General features: G+C 37.8%; 1 non-coding gene across 1 annotated transcript; it reads right to left on the bottom strand.

The window, feature by feature from the left end:
- Positions 1 to 17,723: 17,723 nt before the first annotated feature.
- On the bottom strand, positions 17,724 to 17,830 carry LOC141670143 (small nucleolar RNA R71). Its single transcript, XR_012554386.1, has one exon. It is a non-coding gene; the product is annotated as a small nucleolar RNA R71 (small nucleolar RNA).
- Between the last annotated feature and the right edge of the window lie 340 nt (positions 17,831 to 18,170).

Raw genomic sequence — 18,170 nt, 5'->3', positions numbered from 1 at the left:
TACCTGTCCAGGGGGAGCAAGCTGAAGATCCTACCATAACTCAAGACTCACAAGAAGTATCAGAACCTGTCACTGGCTCTTCAAGTTCTGATTCATCAAGTTCTGATGAGCCAAGTTCTGATAATTCTGGAAACTCTGATACTTCAAATCCTGAAGGATCCAACTCAAATTCTGAAGTTTCAGAGAGCATAACTACAGGGGGAGCATCAGAAAATGCTGATGGAGACAGCATGGATCATGGGGGAGGATTCAGTTCTAGAAATCAACTTCCATCTGCAAGGATGTGGACCAAATCACATACACCTGACTTAATAATTGCAGATCCTGAAGCAGGTGTCAGAACTAGAACTGCAACATCAAATGAATGTCTCTATCATTCTTTTCTATCTCAGACTGAACCAAAGAAAGTGGAAGAAGCTCTTCAAGATACTGATTGGATGCAAGCAATGCAGGAAGAGTTAAATGAATTTGAAAGAAATAAAGTCTGGACCCTAGTGCCAAGACCAAAGAACAGATCAATTGTTGGCACAAAATGGGTGTTCAGAAACAAAACTGACAGTGATGGCATAATTACAAGAAACAAAGCAAGGCTGGTTGCTAAAGGTTATTCTCAACAGGAGGGTATTGATTATGATAAAACATTTGCACCAGTTGCTAGATTGGAAGCCATAAGAATCTTTTTGGCTTATGATGCTCACAAAAAGTTTAAAGTCTTTCAAATGGATGTGAAAAGTGCTTTTCTCAATGGAGAATTGGAAGAAGAGGTATATGTTGAACAACCTCCAGGATTTGAAGATTCAAAATTTCCAGATCATGTCTACAGATTAGACAAAGCACTTTATGGCCTTAAGCAAGCTCCTAGAGCATGGTATGAGACTTTAGCTCAATTCCATCTGGAAAGTGGATTTCACAGAGGCACAATTGATAAAATACCGTTCTACCTCAACCATGAAAAGGACTTACTTTTGGTACAAATATATGTTGATGATATCATATCTGGTTCTACTAATGCCAAACTCTGTGAAAGGTTTGTAAAGCTAATGCAGTCAAGATATCAAATGAGTATAATGGGAGAACTTAGCTATTTTTTGGGACTTCAAGTCAAGCAAAATGAAGAAGGTACTTTTATCTGTCAATTTAAGTACACCAGAAATTTACTGAAGAAATTTGGAATACAAGATTGTTTAACTACATCCACTCCCATGGCCACTGCAACCAAGTTTGATAAAGATACTGGTTCATCAGTAGATATTACTAACTACAGAGGTATGATTGGCTCTTTACTATATTTAACTGCAAGTAGACCTGATATCATGTATGCTACCTGTCTTTGTGCAAGATTTCAGGCTGATCCAAGAGAACCTCATCTCATAGCTGTGAAAAGAATTTTTAAGTATCTCAAGGGTACAGCTGATCTAGGATTGTGGTATCCTAGAGAATCAGATTTTAAGCTAATAGGTTACTCAGATGCAGATTTTGCAGGATGCAAAATAGACAGGAAAAGCACTAGTGGAACTGCCAATTTCTTGGAGGCAGATTGGTTTCTTGGTTTAGCAAGAAACAGAAATCAATTTCCACATCAACTGCAGAAGCATAATATATTGCTACAGAAAGCTGTTGTGCACAGATTCTTTGGATGAAGAATCAGTTACTGGATTATGGGTTAGAATTTTCTAAAATACCTATTTACTGTGATAATCAAAGTGCTATTGCTATGACAGGTAATTCAGTTCAACACTCAATGACAAAGCACATCAACATTAGGTACCATTTCATTAGGGAACATGTGATGGAAGGTACAGTGGAATTACATTTTGTTCCAACAGATCAACAACTAGCAGATATCTTCACAAAACCACTCTGTGAAGCTACTTTTACAAGATTGGTAAATGAACTTGGAATGGTTTCAGGTTCTTTCTCTAAAACTGCTTAGTTTTTGTTCTCATGCATCAGACTTTATGATCAGTATTTACAGATTGTCTTATCTTCATGAAATATGTGCTTAAATTGTAATGCATTAAATGCTGATTGTTATCTGATGTGGATCTATATACTCTGATAGTTATTTGAATGTTCTGTGACTATTCAATCCAATGAGGATTCATGTGCTAGATGCTGACCTAGTAGTCTTTAACATACTAGAAATACCATATTTGAATTAGTTGTTTATGTGGAATTCATTAACACAAGCAAATTCTAATTTTGAGCTTAGTCAAATTTACTTTGTGTATCTTATTACTAAGTCACAAACTAAATTCTTGCTTCTTATCTGTCAAATTCTGATGTCAGTAAATCTTAAGGATAAACTACATGCTGATAAGCCTCACTTATCTGAAGAAAAGAAAAGAAAAGAAAATTAAAGTCAGGTACTCCTTTGAGATCTAAGGTAAATATGTAGAATGGAAGACCCAAGTGCATTGCTGGTATTAAGTTATATGCATTAGAAATGCAAATAAATTTTTCTTGGTGACTTTTCACATTCTCTGATTACTGGAGAAATACTCTGATAATAGCATAAATTCTGATAACAGTTGTGACTTATTTACACTGAGAAGCCACTGTGAAAAAGAATTTTAAAAGATGCATAAAATGAGCCAAACAGTTGAGGTGGACACATGCACAAATTTATCCTATAGTAGACTTCATTATTAATGACAGATTTGAAGCACTTTTCTTATTTATGCCTTATTTCTAAGATATACTGAAGTTTATCAGACTTTAATCTTTATCTGATATTTTGCTAAATGAACACACTTTCACTCCATATGAATGATGAAAATTATTGTGGTGATTGAGTTGTTTTTAACAAATAGTTAAGTGTCATTTGCATAAATTCTGAGGACAAGTTCTGATGGAAGTTCTGATGATTAAACTCTGAAGAAACAAGTCAGTATTTATATGAAGAATCACAGATATAAACATTCACTTTTTGAGTACAGAAGCCATGTTCTGATGACTGTTAAAATCTGATAATAGTCAAGTTCTGATATTAAATTCTGATGGAAACTTTGATGCTTATGTGGCATTATTTTTACTTGACTTATTTGTGGTAAATACTGAAATAGTCATATTTAATCAGAATATATTTAAGTGAGATAAAGACAGTCATAATCATTTGGGTTAGTGGTAAACGTGTTTGTCTTGAAAAACTGCATGTGCACAGTAATTATTACTTATTTCCCGTGCCCACTAACTCCTGCTTTAACTATTAACTGTTCACATATTGCCTAAATCATTACACATCGGTCTAGGGAGACGCTCATTAAGTTAACTCTACACTTAATCATTAATCAGTCCTCTAGTCCCTTGATATTCTATTGGCTATTTAACCAACATTTTATCTCAGACATATCATCTTCTATTCTCAAACAAAATCATTCTCTCTCTTTTAATTCTCACTATTTTCCTCCTTCATAAAAATGGTTCTTGTAAACATGTTTATGAACTATGAAAACTTCAACATCGAGTTCGGTTGTGGTGACTGAGAACAGGAATGGCACGTCACTGCCATTCCTGATGAGATATGGAACTTGGTTCCACAAGAGGTTCGGAAAAATCTCTTGTTCTTTGAGATGGACTATCAACTCCATCTTGATCGCTTGGAAGAAGAACGGAGAGAGGCTCTTCTTCAGCAAGAACGGATCATCCGTCTTGCAGTGCTAGTTGTCAGCAGCAGGAGGAACTAATCGATAGTTTTCCTTCTTAGACCAAGGCTGTTAATGTTCACCATCTTAGACGAGGATTATCTTGTAATCTTTTGCATGTAATATACAAATTTCATAAAATGTACTCTTTTGATATTTTAATGAAATTTCTTTTGATTGCAAGATTTAGTCTTTGTTTATCTCGTATTATGTGCATATGAATATTCTCTTTGAAGCCTGTTAATCTTTACTTCATCTACTTGAACTGTATTTCTTGATGAATGTTTTGATTAAAATTATGGTTACTAATAATTTGTGATGATTTGACAAACAAATGTTGAATTTGAATTGACATATCCTAACCTACACTTGAGAAAGTTGAAGCAATTGAGAAAGCTCAAGAGAAGCAACAGGCCCAAATCTCTGAGGTCCTGGCTAATCAAGCTTCTTAACAGGCTCAATTGAATGATATTCAATCTTCAGTGGAACTTCTTCTCTCACTCCTACTATCAGATGATGCCAAAAAGGGGGAGCAGATAGTTAAGTCCAAATGCTCTAATGATCAAATACTGAAGAAGAAAGATGATGAAGCTGATGACAAGGGAAACCCTAGCAAGGGTAGAGGTCAAGTTCAAAGTAAAGAGCACAGCAGCAAGGTTTCTTCAAGGAAACTAATTACTGATGCAAGCAAATCTTCTACTCAAAAGAAGATAAGTTCTGAAGCTACTCAAACTCAAAATTTGATAGCAAGTACTGAAACTCAAAATCTGATATTAAGTTCTGATGAGCAAAGTCTGATGACAAAGCCTGATGTTCTGATACAAGGTGGAAGTCAAGATTCTCAAAAGGTCATGCAAACTCTGAAGCTCAAGGGAAAGCAGACTGCTGTCTACTATAAGGATCCCAAGATTCAGACACTTGATGAGGAAATTGCTAGAAGATTGTTTCTGAAGCATAATCCAGGAATGGATTTAGAAAATCTCAAGGAGGAAGAAGCTAGATTTAAAGTTGAAAAGAAAAATCTAAAGACAAAAGCTTCTGTTGCAAAGAAACCTCCAAGGCCTAAGGTAAAAGGCATTGTGATCAAGGAGAAGTCATATACTAAGGCATCAAAGCCCAAAACAAGATCACAGATTGAGATTGATCCCAAAGATAAAGGAAAGGGAAAAGTTGATGAACCAATCAAACCACAGGAGATGAAAATTCCTCAAATCCTGATGAAACCAGTGTGCAAAATGGTTCAAGTTACTGATGATATTCTTGCTGAAGATGAAGATGTTCAAACTCTGAAAAGAAGGAAGATTTCTGAAGAATCTAAGACAACCTCTGACAAAGCTTAAGTTGTTCAGAGTAAAGAACTGCAAGCTACAACAGAAATAGCAAGTTCTGATAAAGTCATCAAGACATCAACCTCTGACAGTGCTCAAGTTGATTTAGACAAGATGGAAGTAGCTGATAAAAAGAAACTTTTGTGGAAAAATGTCAAACCATCAGATCCAAAGAAAAGCCAATTGCTGTCTACTTTCATGACTATTGGGTTAAATGCTAGAGAACCAAGAGACAGGGCTGGACTAGGTTCTGATGAAGCTAAGATCATGACAGGACATGAAGTTGCTACTAGAGATCCATTTCTTTTGACTGACAGACCTCTTGAAAATGGTACACAGAAACACCTTGATAAGGTTATCTCTGTTCAAGTGGTACTGGATATTCACGACAAGCACAATGTCAAGGAAAATCTGATTCTTTTTCTTGAAGATGGAAGGATATATCAGATGTCAGAATCAGATATGCTAAACAAATCACTAAAAGAACTTCAATTCTTTCATTAACTTTTAGAAGTAAAGTCTGATATTACCAGGAGATGGTCAAACTTCATATTGAAGACTATTAGAGATAAAGCAAGAATTTCTGGTTCAAGAGTTACAGAATTCATTCCTAGTATTGTTGAAAATGATGGAAGTGAAACTCCAATGAGGAAGAATTCTGCTAAGCTTGAACTGTTACTGAATGAGAAATGTATGTGCTACAATGAAGATTCTTCTCATTCAAGGGTAATAAGACTGAATGATGGTTTAGAAAGAAACCATATCTCTGCTTTAAGGACTGCAATCTACGAGATTGGGAGTCAGAATGAAGAGATGAAGCAAGTCAAGACTACAATGTCTCAAGTCCTGAGGATTAAAGAAGAAAAGCTGATATCAAGCATTGTCAAGAATCATTATGGATTCAGATTGACTCGGTAAGATTGGTAAAAACTACAAGGATTGTAAGTTGTAGTTAGTTATCTAGTTAAACTCTTATTTGCATTTGTACTTAAATGTTTTTGACATCATCAAATCTATTAACTTGTATATTTTGCACAATTTACAAGTTGGGGAGATTGTTAGATATATTTGAGATGTCATGTCTAATATGATTTGTGTTTAGTTTTCAGAACTTAACAACAGGACAAATCAGGACTTACTGAAATCAGGACTTACTGGAAGTCAGAACTTAATATCAGAACTTAAGGTTATATCATAACTTAAGTGCGGAAAGACTTACAGTTAAGGAAGAAAGCTGATTTACAGTAGAAGATCGAGACTAAAACAAAAGAAGATATGCATGGAAAGAGTTAGAAGACTGGAAGACTTGTAGAAGATATCTGATTGATATATTTTAGGAGATAGAATTATATTCCATATCAATTAGAAGTTATCTTGTAACTGTGTACTATATAAACACAGACTTAGGGTTTACACTATATATGTTATCATTATCGAGAAGATTATACAATGTAACCTAGCAGCTCTTAGTGATATTTGTTCATCACTGAGAGAGAACAACAGTTCTTATTGTAACAGAGTTTATTCAATATACTTGATCTTTATTACATACTTGTGTTAAATCGATTTGATTGTATTAACACTGTATTCAACCTTCTTCTACAGTGTTGTGTGACCTAACATTTACTGGTTGATCATCAATTGCAACAGAAAGCTGGGTAGGCTTATATGGTCCATCATTAATTCTATCAAGGTATTCTGGATCTATGGCTTCCAGAAACATAGCCATCTTTACCTTACATATAGGATACTCAGATGCTCTCAGTATGGAAACCCTAATGCTCTCATATCGACTGTGGGTTTGATTATTTTGATTATCTTGAGTTTTGGTGGGCTTAGGTGGAGTTTGTGTTTCGTCAAACATGATTGTAAACTGGATCTCACTGTTTGTATATCAACAGAGAGGCTCTAATACCAATTTTTGGGTCACACAACACTATAGAAGGGGGTTGAATATAGTGTTTATACAATCAAATTTAGAACACAAGTAGGTAATAGTAATCAAGTTTATTCAATATAATAAGCTCTGTTACAAAGTAGGTTAAACTACTCTCTCAGTGATGAACAATATCACTAAGAGCTGCTAGGGTTACAAAGAATAATATACTCGTGAATGATAACATATATAGTGTAAACCTTAAGCTGTGTTTATATAGTACACAGTTACAAGATATCTTCTAATTGATATGGAATATAATTTTGTCTCCTAAAATATATCAATCAGATATTATCTTTTTACAAGTCTTCTAGCTGTCCAACTCTTCATGCATATCTTCTTTTGTTTTAGTCCAGATCCTCTCCTAAAAATCAGCCGCACTTTACTTTTGAAGCATATCCTTCCTTAAGTTCTGTTATCACAAGTTCTTGATAACTTAAGTTCTAATATCTTCCTGTCTTCAGTAAATCCTGATTTTCAGTAAGTCCTGATAAGTCCTGATATTAAGTTCTGAAACTAAACAAATCAGATTAGACATGACATCACAAATATATCTAACACATGACATATTACTTTGGCAGTTGGAAGTGTTTGCATCTTCTAGTATTGGGGAAAATATAGGCCACTCATTTGCTTGGTTGTTAGTAGACTTCAGGGAAAGCTTATATTTAACCATTTTTCAGTTCATGAAGCAAAAGAGTGTCCTCTAGACTCATCACCTTGACTTTGTTGATGAATAGGCCACTCATTTGCTTGGCTGGTAGTGAATAATGAACCCGCTGGTAGCAAGAAGAGAAAAACTGATCTGGAATATATCTATAAGGACAAGTATCCTAGAACTGAGTAAAACAATGATTCAACCCCGAAGAAGGGAGGACCTGGACAAAAGTTCACTGAATATGCTAAGTTGAATACTCCTAGAAGTCAGATCTTGATGGAAATTGAGAAGGATAGAGATGTTCATTGGCCTAAGCCTCTGAAGGCTGATCCTACCAAGCTAGATAAGAATAAATATTGCAGATTTCACAAGGATGCTGGTCATGACACCGATGAGTGTAGAAAATTAAAGGATGAAATAGAGTTCCCTATTCGAAAAGGAAGGTTGAGCAAGTATACTGGAGATGGAGGAGATAGGAATAACAATGGAAGAAAGAATTTCGATGATCGTAGGAGGGATCAAGATGATCAGGGGCAAAATCCTCAGCCCAGGGGACCGGTGATAAATGCAATCTTTGGAGGAACATGACCCCGGGGCCTGTGATAAATACAATCTTCAGAGGACCAACTATTGCTGGTTCATATAAAAACTCAAGGAAAGCATATACTAGAGAAGTTATGCATATCATTGGAGAAGCCTAGAAGAAGGCTAGGACAGGAGTAACAATGGCATTTGATGATTCTGACTTAGAGGGTGTGAAATTTCCTCATGATGATCCGATGGTCATAACACCGATAATAGAGAACAGCCCTGTGAAGAGGGTCCTTGTAGATAATGGTGCCTCGGTGGACATTTTTCTCTATGATACCTTTATAAAGGATGGGTTACAATGATTCTCAATTAACCACGACTGATATGCCGATATATGGATTCGCTAGAGTGGAGTGCCCCGTAGAAGGGATAATTAAGTTGCCAATGACCATAGGTTAGGAACCAAGACAAGCAACACAGATGTTGGATTTTGTAGTGGTAAAGGTTGGATCAACTTACAATGCAATCATGGGAAGAACGGGAATACATGCTTTCAAGGCAGTCCCTTCTTCTTACCATTCAGTGATGAGGTTTCCCACCCGAAATGGGATTAGAGAAGAGAGAGGAGATCAAAAGATGGCTAGGAGTTGTTATGTGGCCTCTCTTAGGGCTGATGGAGTTGGGGGGCAGGTTCTGCCTATTGAAGATTTGGATATCCGTGAGAATGATGAGAAAAGAGGGAAGCCAGCAGAAGACTTGGTTCTGATTCCTTTGGCTCCCGAGGATCCTGAGAAAGTAACTTTCATTGGAGCATCACTAGAGGAGCCCCTTAGAGGGAAGTTGGTGAAGTTTTTATAAGAGAATAGTGATGTATTTGCATGGTCAGCAGCTGATATGCCTGGCATAGACCCGGAGCTGATCACTCACAAGCTGAACGTGGATCCAAATCGAAAGACTGTGAAACAAAAGAAAAGAAGTTTTGCTCCTGAGAGGCAGGAAGCTATTAAGCAAGATGTGGAGAAGCTCTTAGAGGCCAGTTTCATTGACGAGATACAATTTTCGGAATAGTTAGCAAACCCTATAATGGTAAAGAAGGCTAATGGAAAGTGGAGAATGTGCATGAACTTCACTGATCTAAATGATGCATGCCCACAGGATTGTTTCCCCTTGCCAAGGATAGATACATTGATAGATGCAACCGCTGGTCACAAAATGCTGAGTTTCATGGATGAATTTAGTGGATATAATCATATCAAAATGTATAAGGATGACATCCCTAAGGTATCATTCATCACTGACTTTGGTGTTTTTTATTATCTTGTTGTGGCGTTTGGTCTCAAGAATGCAGGAGCCACCTATCAAAGGTTGGTAAATAAGATTTTCAAGGACCTTATTGGCAAAACTATGGAAGTTTACATTGACGATATGTTAGTCAAGATCTTGCTAAAGACTGATCACATAACCCATTTGAGGAAAGCCTTTGAAGTGTTGAGATATCACAAAATGATGTTAAATTCTGCAAAGTGTGCTTTTGGAGTGGGATCTGGAAAGTCTTTAGGTTTGACGGTCTCCAAGAGGGTAATCGAGGCCGATCCTGATAAAATAAAGGCTATCCTAGATATAGAACCGCCGTGTTCCATAAAAGACGTTCAGAAACTCACTGGAAGAGTTACAGCTCTAGGATGTTTCATTTCCAAATTCGGAGACAAGTGCTTGCCATTCTTCAAATCCCTGAAGCAGGTTAAAGATTTCATATGGATGAAGGAAAGCCAAAAGGCAATTGAAGGATTGAAAAAATATAAAATTCAAGCCCCGTTGTTGGCCAAGCCAGCCCCGAATAAAATTTTGTACTTAAACTTGTCCGTTTCAGAAAATGCCTTGAGCGCTGTATTAGTTAAGGAGGAACTTAAAGTCCAGAAACCCATATACTGTGTAAGTAAAATTCTGCATGGAGCTGAGTTGAATTATTCAACTATTGAGAAGTTTGATTTGGCCTTAGTGATGGCTTCAAAGAAGTTGCGTCCTTACTTCCAGGCTCATAAAATTGAAGTGCTAACAAATCAGCCCTTGAGAAATATCATTCATAGTCGCAAAGCTAGTGGACGGCTGATTAAATTAGCTATAGAATGGAAATAAAAGCCCAGGCATTGGCTGACTTCGTGGTGGAATGTACCATACCCAAACACGAAGTCGGGGGGCAGGAAGGTACTATACCTCAAGACACAGGAGATGACAAAGGAGACTAAGAAAAGGGCGTTGAAGAGAAGGAATATTGGGTTCTCTATTTTGATGGAGCATCAAAAATAAATTCAAGCGAGGCAGGGCTAGTTTTACAAAGCCCAGATGTGTTCCTGATTGAATATGCTATGAAGCTAGACTTCCCAACTACAAATAATGAAGCAGAATATGAAGTTCTGATAGCTGGCGTCGGCCTAGCAGGAACATTGAGGGTCAAGAACTTGAAACACTGTGGGGATTCGAAGCTGGTCATATCCCAGATCAAGGGAGAGTTTGAGGCAAGGGATGATGGAATGGCTAAGTATGTCCGCCTAGTAAGGGTTGTGATGACTCAGTTCGATGAATGCCATGTTGAGCACATTCCAGGGGAGGAAAATGCTAAGGCGGATGCGTTGTCTAAGTTCGCTTAATCGGAGATAAAGAAAAGTTCAGGAAGTGTGTACTTTCATGTTTTGAAAATATGGAGCATTGATGTTAAGCTTGTAGCCCCTGTAGGGCTAGAGACATCGTGGATAGATCCCATTAAGGCCTATATTAAAACTGGTTGGATACCAAATGATGTGACAGAAGCACGAAAATTGGCTGTTCGAGCACTGAGATATTCCTTGATCGATGGGATCTTGTACAAAAGATCTTATGTGGTTCCTTATTTAAGATGTCTCAGACATGATGAGGCACGCTTGGCTCTTGAAGAAGTACACGAAGGAATCTGTGGGCAACACTTGGGGGGCAGAGCACTGGAACATAAGATAACCCGTTTAGGCTTTTATTGGCCAGAGATGATGGCCGATGCCAAAGTTTATGTTAAGAGATGTGATCGATGTCAAAAATATACTCCTGTAGTAACGCAACCTCCGGAAATGCTGACTTCTATAAACTCCCCAATCCCTTTTGCTATGCGGGGAATGGATATTCTCGGACCTTTCCCGATGGCTACTGCACAAAGGAAATTCTTGATTGTGGCTATTGATTACTTTACCAAGTGGATCTAAGCCAAGATCACAACCAAACAAGTTGCACAATTCTTGGGGGAAAATATCTTGTGCAGGTATGGAATTCCTCGAATCCTGGTTACCGATAATGGAACACAATTCAATAATGAAGAGTTCAGAAATTATTGTGAAGAAAATGAAATCGACTTGGGATTCACCTCTGTTGTTCACCCCCAAGCTAATGGGCAGCAGAGGTTGAAAATCAGATCATCCTTGATAGGTTAAAGAAGAGGATTGAAAAGTCCAGAAATAATTGGGTGGATGAAATACTGCCAATACTTTGGGCATACAGAACTACATGTAGAGTCACAACTGGAGCAACGCCTTTCATGTTAGCATATGGGGCAGAAGCAGTTGTACCAGTAGAAATATCACATTCGTCTCCTAGGATCCGAGCTTTCAATGCTGAGGAATGTGGAATTAACCCGCTCATTTATTTTAGAAAGAAATTAAGGAATGAGGAGGGGCAAAGATTAGCCCTTAATTTAATTAAATGAAGTATGAGATGCAGTACACGCAAAGATAATGGAATATCATAAAAAAGCCTCTTTCTATTATAACTTGAGGGTGAAAGAGAGATTCTTCAAGCAAGGAGATTTGGTCCTGAGAAAAGTGGAAGCTTCTGGAGTAGGGTAGAAAGGAAAGCTCACCCCAAATTGGGAAGGGCCATATAAGGTTAAGAGTGTTCAAGGAAGAGGAACTTACAAGTTGGAGACCATGGAAGGAAAAGAAATTCCTCAGACTTGGCATGCTCAAAACCTGAAAGTTTACTACCTATAGTTTATACATACTATAGTGGTAACAAGGTTGAAAAGCACCATGAAGCATTGCTTGCTTAGGATTTTATATGCTATTTTTCATTAGACTATTATTTCAAATTCTAGTTCTACGAAGAATTATGTAAGGGATGGATCCCAAGAGTTTATAATTAATAAAGTTTCCATAAACTTATCCTAGAACTGTTTGGTTCATCGCATGTATGTTTGAGTTTACTTATCTATTCTGGTACAAGTACGAGTAAATATAAGGGAAAGCTACGAAAAGGCTAGAAAACTAGCTCCCATAAAATAGTACAAGTACTTAGAAAAATAGTAAAAACAAGAAAACAACTTAAGATAACATAAATAATCCCCGAAGGGAAATAAGTTCAGAGTACAATAAGTTAAGATAAAAACAACAAACATAAAGTCTATAAAGACTAAAAAAACTACTCCTCCATGTTGGAGCCATCCTTCCCCTGCTCCTTCTCAGTATCTCCCTTCTCAGCATTAGCAGAAGGCTCGGCATCCCTTGCAGGAGAAGCTGGAGGAGAAGTTGTGTTGGGATCTAAGATACAATCATCAGTCATGGGAGAGTTGAAGAGAGCATCCAGGCTATCCTCTGTCTCTGGCTGCTCAGGACTTATATAGTCCTTGGGATCTATTAAGCCCGAATGCTTCTCAGAAATTGCTTTTACAGCTGCATCCCACCCCTGGGTAAACTAAAAAGGATAAAGACCCTCATCGTGAATTTCCATGAGATTCTTAAATTTCACAGAATCCATGTAGTCATCAATGATGGTTTCTTTATCACTCCGGAGCTTCACCAGCTCAACATGGGCCTTGGACAGCTCCTCCCCCTTGGTCGTTAGCTTCTTCTCCAAAACCTCAGCCCTCTCCTTCCACTTTTTTATCTCCCTCTCAAACTCATCTGAGTTCCCCTTCGAGGACCTAGTTTGATTAAGGGCCACCTTGAAGTAGGTGTTGCTATGCACAAAGAAATATGAGTTAACATAGATTTTTTTTTAAAAAAAAGAGAAGTTGAAATTAAAAGGTAAGGCAGAAATGTTACTGCAGCTTGGGCCTGAGAACCCAGGAGCTCAATGGACTCAATGTCACTCCCCGTGACAATGTCAGTGAAGTCGTGGGGAGTTATGGAATGGTATGACCAATCCTTAGCGTGCTTGATGGACCTAACCACCGTGTCACTTCTCCTAAAACCCCAGTTGGGCCTAAAGGAGTGCGCCTTAAGTGGAGGATCCACATCATCCCCCAGTTCTACAACTAAAGTTTGAGGCCTAAGGAAAGAAGGAGCATCAGGCTTGCTCCTGTGGTCCTTGTTTAGCTTGGCCCTCTTTTGGCGGACAGATTCCCCCTCCTTAGGCCTATTAATGTTATTAATGGCCTCGCAAGCTGAAATGAAAAAGAAAGGAAAATGTTAAAATCTGGAAATGATCGAGTTTCAATAGAGAGAATGAAATAATAACACATGTAAAGTTACCCTTATCACTGGCCCGAGAGAGACCAACTTTCTTCAGGGAAAACTCTTCTGAAAGGGTCCATGTATCTGTTTTGCCATCATCTGAAATGAGGGCTTGATAAGCGACCTCCTCTTCATCAGTTAACCTAATGCTAGAGGGGCTACCATCGACTACTTTACAAAAGGGCCTATGGAAAAGAGTGGCCCAATCGCCTCCGGCCCATGTCAGCCTAACAAATTCATCTCTCCATTTTGGGTTATTCTCGACAATGGAGTTACCATAAAAAATGTGGGGAATTTTGGACCTTTGGCATAATAAAACCCAGCCCGGTTGAGTCAAAGCACTGTTATAGAACTGAAATTTTTTTCTAAATACGGCGACTGAAAGAGAGAATTTATTCCTAAGACATAAACCATAAAGAAAATAATATTCCTCCATGCATTAGGAGGGAGCTGACATGGGTTTATTTGCACATCTGCAATTAGACATGGGATGAATTCGTGGAAGGGGGACCTAAGACCCGCGGTTAAGGCTCTTCGATAAATAAAGATTGTATCCCCCTCCCAATTACAGGTCCTATCCCCAGGGACGGCTGGAGTAATTCTAAGGTTAGGCGGAGTCTGTACATGGTGTTGAAAGCTTCTATCCTACCATCTAGCTCATGAAAGGTATTACCATGGTTGTAAGAATCTAAGTCAGACAAAGATGCATATTCATCCCCTCAAGTGTTTATCATGTCTATAAGAGAAGTATAAGGAGAGCGTATTTGAATGGCAGTACCTCTTTTTAAAGAATTCATCTTGGCCAACCTAGCAAGATCACAATCCGCCATTAATATTCTCGGGAAGAAGGATTGAAACCCAGAAAAAGGTTGAAGGTGGTGGAGCTGCGGTGGCTGACAACGCCGGAAATCGCCTTTTTTAGAGAAGAACTAGAGAGATTTTTGAGAGAATTTGAGAAGTGAGAAGTGAAATGAGAATTCTCACTTCTCACCTCACTTATATAGCCGAAAATTCAGGAATGTGAATCAACTAAAGCCCACAGAGGCAAGGCCCAATCTAAGAAAGCCCACTAAAAAGGAAACTTCAGGGACATTCTAGAAATAGAATAGGAAATCGAAAGGTCAAAGATCGAGCAGAATTTCTATTACATCGATCAGAGTCCCGATCGATGGCAAATAAAACCCTGGTCGAATTTTCATTCAATTAAAGGGGGAAAATCACTTAAGTCAATCAGAGTCCTGATCGAAAAAGGAAGAATTCTTGTCGAATTTTCATTCGATCAAAGGAGTAAAAAATCACTTAAGTCGATCAGAGTCCTAATCGAAAAAGGAAGAATTCTTGTCGAATTTTTATTCGATCAAAGGGGTAAAAACACTTAAGTCGATCAGAGTCCTGATCAAAAAAGGTAAAATTCTGGTCAAATTTTCATTCGAGTAGAGAGATAGAAATTCGCTTAATTTGATTAGAGTCCTGATCGATAAAGAGAATAATTCTGATCGAATTTCAGAAAGACCACAGTGTCAAAGGCAAGTCCAAATCGATGATGATCCTGACTAAATCGATCAGAATTCTTGGTCGATTTTCCTATAGATCTCAATGTCAAAAATAAGTCTAAGTCGATCAGAATCCTGATCGATTCGATCAGGATTCTTGGTCGATTTTCCCTTAGAACACATCAACGAAATCCAAGTTAATTCGATCAGGATCCTGATCAATTTAGATCAGGAATCCTGATCGAAATCTTGTCGACTAGAATGACAAAATAACTGTTAATTCGATCAGGAATCCTGGTCGATTTTGCTGGACTTCTGGTCGATTTAAGTCAGAAAATTAGGGATAAATCCTGAGAAATTAAGGAAATTCCTTATAAATTCCTAGAAATTATGGATATTTTCCGGAAATTGGAAATAAATCCCAAAAATTAAGGAAAAATCCTAGAAATTAAGGGAAAATTCTTGGAAAATAGAGGAAAAATCTCATAAATTAAGGGAAAAAATCCTGAAAAATACCAGAAAAATCCTAAAAAGAGGGAATTGGGTAAAAAGAAAGTAATAGGGAGTTTCCAAAATGACCCTGAAGCTATGTACAAGGCAAATCGTTGTAAATATGTAGGTCGCTCCACACTTTATGCAAAAAAATGATACCCTGTAAAGGAATAAATAAACTTAACTTCTGAGAAATCTTTCACAATTTCCCAAAAGTTCAGGCGCAAATGATAAGGAATAAAATAAACCATGATTATGTAATTAATATCGCATCAATTATACAAGAATTGGGATAACACTAAAGTCCATTAGATAGGGCCCAAAACCCTGAATGTTAGTTAATTTCGTAATTAATTAATCAGGGATAAATCAGCTGATAAATAAAGTTCAATTAAGGATACAATTCCTTGGAGATTGACCTCCAAGAAATATCATAGGATAATGAATCAGTTTCCTACTTCCTAGGACTCCAAAGTCCGTTCTAATTCAGAGACTTACCCACCAAGTCTCCCAATTCCAGTCCAATTCAAGGACTCCCAACATCTATATAAAGGGCCTCACCCCACCAAATCAGAACTACGTTTTTTACTTGATCCTTGGCATACCGCAAGGTACGTAGGCATCTTGTTAAGGAAGATTGAGTCACGAAACACAAGAGCAGTCAAATCGAGCCTCGAAGTTCACGAACCCTAGTAGTAAATACAGTAATTAATACCATGGGCTAATCGGAACCCACGTTGATGATGAGTCCGATTATGGGCTAATCGTTATCGTGGGGTTCGAGCGGATTTATTTATGGATTTCTTTAGTTAAATTGTTTGATGCCTTAGTATGTGGTGATTGTATGATATCCTAGTATTAGTTGTGCGTATTCGTCTTATGAGCGTCACGAACTTATAAGATAGTATGTTAATTCTTAATGAAGCGAAAGTGAATTTAAGGATTTAGAACTTGCCATGCTAGCATAGGTTCATGTATTTGTTATGCATGATTCGTAGGTAATTTTAACCATCTTACTTGCCCTGTGTAATCAAGATAGATAACTTGAGCTTAAACCGTTATGTTGTCAAATTCTATAGACATATAGGGTCTCAATATAATTGGTGTCTATTCAGCTTTTATCTCTTTTGTGGATGTCTGGTAGTATGGTACTCATGCAACGAAAGTTGGCATTTATCAGTTTCGTGTTAACTAATTAGTGTCATCACCATTGCATGCTAAGGTTGAGAACAATAAGGCTATTGAATGAAGTATTTAATGAAGTTAAAATCCCATGTGTGTCATATATATTATTTCAACCAAACTTATTTTCGTAGTTATAATTGTTACTTTAATTCTTAGTTATAAACAACTTCAATTTGTTACCGTCTTAACATTGAATAATAACCAAACACTGTTGCTTAAGTGCGTGAATTAATTAGTTAACCAATACAGTCTCTGTGGGAACGAACTAGAAAGATTCTATACTACTTGCGAACTGGTATACTTGTGTGTATTATTAGCGCATGTTTAGCGACTAACAAGTTTTTGGCGCTGTTGCTGGGGACTGTAGTGTTAATTTATAGTTTATGTGCTTTCCATCAGTGGTCGTTAAAGTTCATTGACTCGGACATTGTTACTCATTTGTTCCTAGCGAGGGTGTATGCGTACGTGTTCGTGTACTCGTAAGAGAATACTGGATAAAGCCGAGGAAGAACTTGCGGTGGTTCGAAGGGAAGTTTTTGAGGAAGAAAAGAAGGTAAAAAAAAGAAGAGAAAATTGAAGAACCAGCTTTAGTAGAGATGGGTGATCAAGCAGAAAATTCGAAGGCTTTGATGGGCTATTCTCAGCCTAATATTAATGATATTCAGTCAAGCATCATCAGGCTAACTATCAGGGCTAACACTTTTGAGATCAAGTCATGCACGATTCAGATGATACAAAACTCAGTTCAGTTTGGGGGTTCTCCTACTGAAGACCCCAATATGCACATCAGGGATTTCATCGAGATCTGCGACACCTTCAAGTTTAATGATGTGACTGAAGATGCTATCAAGCTACGCCTCTTCCCATTCTCTCTGAGGGACAAGGCTTAGTGCTGGTTACATTCTCCAACAGCAAGGTCTATCACCACTTGGGAAGATCTTGCTCAAAAGTTTTTCACTAAATTCTTCCTTATGGCAAGACTGCTGCAATCAGGAATAATCTTACTCAGTTTGCTCAGCAAACTGGGGAATCTCTGTGTGAGGCTTGGGATCGATATAAGGAGATGCTGAGAAAGTGCCCACACCATTGCATGCCTGATTGGATAATTATTAACTATTTCTACAATGGATTGGGTGCTACTTCTAGACCCATGCTTGATACAGCATCAGGAGCAGTCTCGTGGGCTAAAAGCTACGATGAAGCTTATGAACTTATTGAACTGATGGCTGCTAATGAGTACCAGAATTCTTCTCAGAGGCTGACTCAGGGAAAAGTTGCAGGCATTCTGGAGTTGGACGCAGCAACTGCTATCGCTGCCCAACTTAAGGCTTTGACGATGAAGGTTGACACTTTGGCTAATTATGGAGTTAATCAAATCACTAGTGTCTGTGAGCTTTGTGCTGGTGCGCATGAGACTGATCAGTACGCAATT

The sequence above is a fragment of the Apium graveolens genome, chromosome 6, assembly GCF_009905375.1.
Source record: "Apium graveolens cultivar Ventura chromosome 6, ASM990537v1, whole genome shotgun sequence".
Taxonomy (NCBI): domain Eukaryota; kingdom Viridiplantae; phylum Streptophyta; class Magnoliopsida; order Apiales; family Apiaceae; genus Apium; species Apium graveolens.
This window is presented reverse-complemented; position numbering and strand designations above follow the sequence as displayed.